Source organism: Carassius carassius, chromosome 30 (assembly GCF_963082965.1).
Source record: "Carassius carassius chromosome 30, fCarCar2.1, whole genome shotgun sequence".
Taxonomy (NCBI): Eukaryota; Metazoa; Chordata; class Actinopteri; order Cypriniformes; family Cyprinidae; genus Carassius; species Carassius carassius.
This window is the reverse complement of record NC_081784.1, coordinates 65,885-72,500: the sequence shown is the minus strand read 5'-3', so window position 1 is coordinate 72,500 and position 6,616 is coordinate 65,885. Positions and strand designations below refer to the sequence as shown.

The following is a 6,616-nucleotide window of genomic DNA, read 5'->3' as shown; positions in this document are numbered from 1 at the left end:
GAAAAGAAGATCTGCGTCACTGCTTCACATCTTCTTCATCATCATCATCATCATTACAGAGCTGACAATATCCATTAACAGACAGAAACGAAGGCTTTGAAATTTTATCACAAAACTCAATAAATGCAGTTTTTTTTTTTGCTCTTTAATGACAGATCACTGTAGCGTCTGCTCAGCCTAAACAAATTCAACCAATTTTATCTGAACTAATAATCACAATAACTTTGTACTTTATTACTTTTGATAAGAAACAAAGCCTCAGCTTTCAACTTCTTTCAGTTTGAGCAATATTTGCCCACTCTTTGCAGAACTGCTCAAGTTCAGTTCAGTTTGATGGTGAGTGTTTGTGCGTGTGTGATTTCGGACGCAGCGTACTGATATATATCTATAGTAACTACATCATCACTGCAGCGGCTCCAGAGCTACAGATCTCTCCACAAACACAGCTATAAATGTGTTTTTAGAAGTTTGTCATTTATAAACTTGATAATCTTGAAAGTTTGTTAAAATGGGGAGCTGAGCGATATTCACTTCAATGTTAAACAAAAACGATCATGCTGTTTCTGTCACACGTCTGTTTACATAGTTTTTTATTTATAAAGTGACTTCCTCTCCCAGCACTGATGCTCCACAGGAGTGCCGTCACACAGATAACACGTGTGTGTGTGTGTGTGCTGCAGGTCTCCTATCACACACTCGTGACACAGGAAGTACTTCCACAGCAGACAGACATGCTTTCACACACAAGCATCTCAGAACTCCAGCTGTAGATCCGTAGATGTTCCTCACTGACCTGTTTGACATCAGCGTGTTAAAGTGAATATCTAACGAACGCTAGCTGAACAAAAACACACTCAAACACCACGAGAGAGAGAGACAGACAGCCTGTCTCTCGGCCACAGCGTCACACATTGTTCTTGTTTCGCTCCATTATCGTCTGCTCTCTTCTCCTGCATTATTAAGAGCTGCTAAAGCGGCTGCTTGTTTAAAAGCTTCTCGTGAATATTTAAGGACTCGTGGCTGCCAGAGAGCATGATGGAAGAAATCACAAGAAAACCTGAGGAGAACAAACATATTCAGGAGGATGCATGAGAAGATGTGAATGGAAAAATTGACCGTATTGGAGGTCAAAAAGAGTCCTACAGAGAAGAGAAGTGGTCCAAGAACTGAGCCCTGAGGCACTCCAGTAGTTAGATGTTGTGACTTGGACACCTCACCTCTCCAAGATACTTTGAAGGACCTATCTGATAGATAAGACTCAAACCACTGGAGTGTGGTTCCTGAGATGCCCTGTCAGTAGGGTTGATCTGGAGGTTAACAGTGTCAAAAACAGCAGACAGATCCAGCAAGTATCACCGTACAATTCAGAACTACATCATGCTCAACATGCGTAACTTCACAGTAATAGAGTTTTACATGAGAGAAGCCTATCTGTGTTTCACTGCAGCAGAAGTATGTATAATGTATGAACAAAGACAAATATGCAAGGAAACTAAAGTAAAAAATAAAATGAAGTAAAATAATAACATCACAAAAAGTCAATTAACTGAAAAAGTACATTAAAATTCAATAAAATAATAAATAAAAAATAATTAAAAAGTCAATTTAAATAAAGTAATACAATTAGGCAAAATAAAGTGTAAATTAATATAAAACAAAACTATAAGAATAAAATATGTTTTTCAGGATCTTGGCAGCAGATGGTAGAGTCAAAAACTAAGGTTTAATTCTCTGAATGAATCCTGCGTCACTGAGATCAGGACACTCACACACACACACACACACACACACACACACACACTGGTATTATCCCTCATGAGACACACACAGGATTTATATGTCGCTTCATACAATCCCAGACACACAAATCCACATCAAAGGCTATTAGCATGAAAATCTGAACAGAATCTATGATGCGCTCTCAAACGTGTTTAGCACATTAGTTTTTGTTTTACACACACAGACTCGCACACATTTATTTCAAAGAGCAATTCTGTTTTTCATGGTTTTAATTTAAGTTTCAGTTATAGATAACTTTAGAAATCCTGCTCATCATTGGTTACTCTTACATTAAAAGTCATTAAATAAACTATTAAAGAATATCTGTAACAAATGACCCCACATTGTGACACTATAAGCGGCTATAAATAAACTGCAGCCCTTTTCCCAAACAAAACTGATAGAAACACTCAATAGAGATTTAGAAATGAAGAGTGCCTTTGTGTTTCAGAGAGCGTGAATAACGATCCGAGACGGTCCCGAGCGAAGCCTCCAGCAGACACACACAAAGACTTTTACATCCCTGCATCTTTGTCTGTCAGGAAGTGGATTTACAGCCTAAAGTAAAGCACTGAAAGCACTTGTCCACACAGCTCTTAATGCACAGAGACGATTCTGATGTCCTGAGAGAAAGAACCAGAAGAGACATTTACTCATGCATTTCCAAATAAAGTTGATTATACGCTGTAAAACCTGATGAGCTACAGTCACTTAACTAAATCATCTGAACCTTAAACTATAAGATTAAAAAAAGCTTTTTTATTTCCTTTGAGTGCACTAAACATCCCTTATCTTGTGTTTTTACTTCTAAATATCTTTCCACATATATATTTTTGGAGGTTAGCTTGGGTTACTATTTTCCATCCTCATTTGCACTGCATTTCATGTTTAAATAATGTTTGTAAATGTATTTTTACTTTTACTCTTTTGATATGCACCTATGGGTCTGAAATGAAGAATGATCTTCTGGAGGGATGCGCACAGTTTCTAAGGTTAAGTGAACGCAGTCAGACGTCTTGTGATTGATGCACACATACACACTAATAGGCGTATCGAGGAAAACCGCTTGCTTTTGGGTCCGTATCCCCAGTCCATGTGAAGATACAGCACAGATACTGATACCCCTGAACTCGCGGGAAGAGAAAAGAGAACATTAAACAGAGGAAAGAAAGTGTTTCTGTGCTAAAACTCTTAGTCAGGAGATTTCTGACAACACTCTGATAGAGAAAACAGACAGAAAGAGAAGAAGCTGGACGCAAAACAATCAATAACAGAACAGAAAGTCAAAGCTCAGCGAGAAGAAACTGCTCTCGTTTCATTCAGAGAAACAGCAAAAGAGTGGATAAAACAAGCCAAAGATCTTCACGCTTCAGCACATATGATCTACAGATGTTCACGCTGCTCAGTAAAAGACAAGAGCAAGACCAGGTTTGACTGAGAGAATCAGACGTCACTGCTCGCAAGAACAGAGATCTGGACGCCTGTGAGGGCAGCAGGCCGAAAGCTGTCTGTCCTTGAAATAAATGGCCTGTAGCTGCTGGCAAACCACGCACAGGAAATGCCTGAGTGCAGAGAGGAAGAGAGGAAGAGAGAGAGAGACGTCCAAACTCTTCCGACAGGATCCCATAAACTGTGATCCCACTGTGATTCCTGAAGCTGAAGAACGGACGGGAAACTCCTGGATGACTACAGACGCACAACTCAGAAACCCCATCAGACCCTGTCACAAGCTTCACTCAGAAATTACTAGTAAACTCACAATTAATCACAGAGAAACATGTTGGATCAAACATGAAACTTTGAAGTAGAAAAACTGAAATAATCTATAATATTTTTTTACAATGTAGAGTCAAGGCCCAGTCACGTCAAGAACAAAACCTATAACTATATTAGCGTGCAGACCAAATTTTATTCTAAGATGTTTTGTCATCTGTCACTTTAAATGCTAGAACTCTTTAAAGTCAGCTGGATTCTAATTGGCTCGTTGAACAGCTGGGAAATCGTTCCTCTGTGTCACTATCATTATAGATGAGGTGTGAACGCACTATTCTTTAATATTTAGACTGATTTTTAAAAACAAATCATTATTAAGGTTCACGAATCAACTGCAGGCGGCAGATCCTTTTCCTATTATGCGCCCAAACTCTGGAATAACCTACCTAACATTGTTCGGGAGGCAGACACACTCTTGCAGTTTAAATCTAGATTAAAGACCCATCTCTTTAACGGATTTGGATATTAAAAGCATATTAGTATGTTATGTGTATGCCAGGTTAAAGGATTTTTAGGCTGCATTAATTAGGTAAACCGGAACCGGAAACACTTCCCATAACACCCTATGTACTTGCTACATCATTAGAAGAATGGCATCTACGCTAATATTTGTCTGTTTCTCTCTTGTTCCGAGGTCACCGTGGCCACCAGATCCAGTCTGTGTCCAGATCAGAGGGTCACTGTAGTCACCCGGATCCAGTACGTATCCAGACCAGATGCTGGATCAGCACCTAGAAAGGACCTCTACATCCCTGAAAGACAGCGGAGACCAGGACAACTAGAGCCCCAGATACAGATCCCCTGTAAAGACCTTGTCTCAGAGGAGCACCAGGACAAGACCACAGGAAACAGATGATTCTTCTGCACAATCTGACTTTGCTGCAGCCTGGAATTGAACTACTGGTTTCGTCTGGTCAGAGGAGAACTGACCCCCCAACTGAGCCTGGTTTCTCCCAAGGTTTTTTTCTCCATTCTGTCACCGATGGAGTTTCGGTTCCTTGCCGCTGTCGCCTCTGGCTTGCTTAGTTGGGGACACTTCATCTACAGCGATATCGTTGACTTGATTGCAAATAAATGCACAGACACTATTTAACTGAACAGAGATGACATCACTGAATTCAATGATGAACTGCCTTTAACTATCATTTTGCATTATTGTCACACTATTTTCCTATTTAATTATGTAAAGTGCTTTGATCTGTATTGTTAAAAGTGCTATATAAATAAAGGTAACTTGATTAATAAAGCTAAGGTTCTACTCGTCGTTGGTGTGAGAGGCCTTCAGTGTCACTGATTAAAAACAGCTGATTAACAGCAGCTTTAGTGTTACAAGGTTACAAGCTGCTTACAGCAGGTTTGTTTACAGCAGACGAGGCTTTAGAGCATCTGATTAGATGACAAAACACATGCAGCTCATTGTGAGTGTGTGTGTGTGTGTGTGTGTGTGTGTGTGTCCTCAAGCACAGGCCTTGATCGTCTCGGTCTTTGATAACACGTTGAGTCTGTGAAAGTGTTTGTGCTGATATCTGCAGTGACGTCCTGTGGCTTCATCTCAACCAGAGGAGCATCTTCACGAATACAAGTTTTTATATATTATCTAATTATATTTGGATTCTATGAAGTCAATTTAACGCCGTATATATACACACAAAAAATTGCGTATTAAGGACGCAGCTCACTGATCCTGGACCAGTCATGATGAGCAGAGACTTTCGAATGGATCGTTTATTTTTATTCAGTAGCATTAAAACATTCATGTTTTCGTTTTATTTACTTTAACAAATGTACACTCTTAGAAAAAAAGGGTTCATTGGGGTTCCATATAGAACCATAGGGTTCTTTACTCCACTCCAAATAACCTTTTATGCTAAAAAGGTTCTATAATGACAAGAAAGAACCCTTTTGGCACAAAGGTTCTTTAGGCTATTATTCATTCATATATTACATTATTCTGCAACATTTTGTATTTGTAATTAAATTATTGTTTGTAGTAACTTAATATCACATTTTAATCATGCTGATTCGCCCTGAAATCAGCATCAGCATCAGCGAACCCGCTTTGAACTCCCGAACAAATTCAAATGATTTTCGATCCCCAAACTGACTCAAATGATTCGAGAACCCGCTTCGAACTCCCGACCTAACTCAAATGATTCCCGAACTCTCGAATTGATTCATTTGAAAAAATAATTATATAATCAACACTTCCACGATTCATTAATCTCGACAGCTGTAATAGTAAATATATATATGCCTTCAGTGTGACTCTACAATTTTCAGAGTCATGAAAATAATGAAAACTCTTTGAATGAGAAGGTGTGTCAAAACTTTTGGTCTGTACTGTATATATATATATATATATATATATATATATATATATATATATATATATATATATATATATTTGAGAGGGGTTCCACATGTAATACACATTTCGTATGCAAAGATGTCAGCCAATCACAACAGTTGTCGTTTACTCCGAGTCATTTTTATAAAGTAAACTATTTTCTCTTAAATGAAAAATAAGATGCATTTTGTATGATCCCTCTTTTGTCAAAAATGTTTCACATTTTGTAGATTCTGCAAGGTGTATGTTAACTTTTGACCTTATATGTGTGTGTATACAGTATGCATATACTGTATACACACACAGTGTGTATACACATACAGTATGCATATACTGGATATCTGATCTGAGTGGCGCCGATACAGGATGGCTGCCTCCGTGACGTGCTCTGCAGTTGTTTTTGTGTTTATGTTAGTTTGTCCTGTCTTTAGTTATATTCCTGCAATCAGTTTCACCAGGGACGAATTGCTGGATATTCGGCAACACACATCTCCCGATATTTCACCGGTTTTCGACTATTCTGATGTTTTGCTGGACATTCTTGTCGGCGGAGCGGCTGCGCTGATCACACGCTTCAAGAGGACGCGCAGGCGGGGAAAGCGAGCGGGAGCGCTCGTGAGACTCAGAAAACGCGGATTTCAAACGCCGTTGCCTAGCATCCATCTGGCAAATCTCCGCTCTCTACCCAACAAAACGGACGAACTGCTTCTGCTCTCT

General features: G+C 39.1%; 1 protein-coding gene across 2 annotated transcripts in view; it reads right to left on the bottom strand.

The window, feature by feature from the left end:
* zmp:0000000755 (phosphofurin acidic cluster sorting protein 1) overlaps positions 1 to 6,616 on the bottom strand; it is a 51,612-nt gene that overhangs the window by 26,270 nt on the left and 18,726 nt on the right. The window lies entirely within an intron of this gene.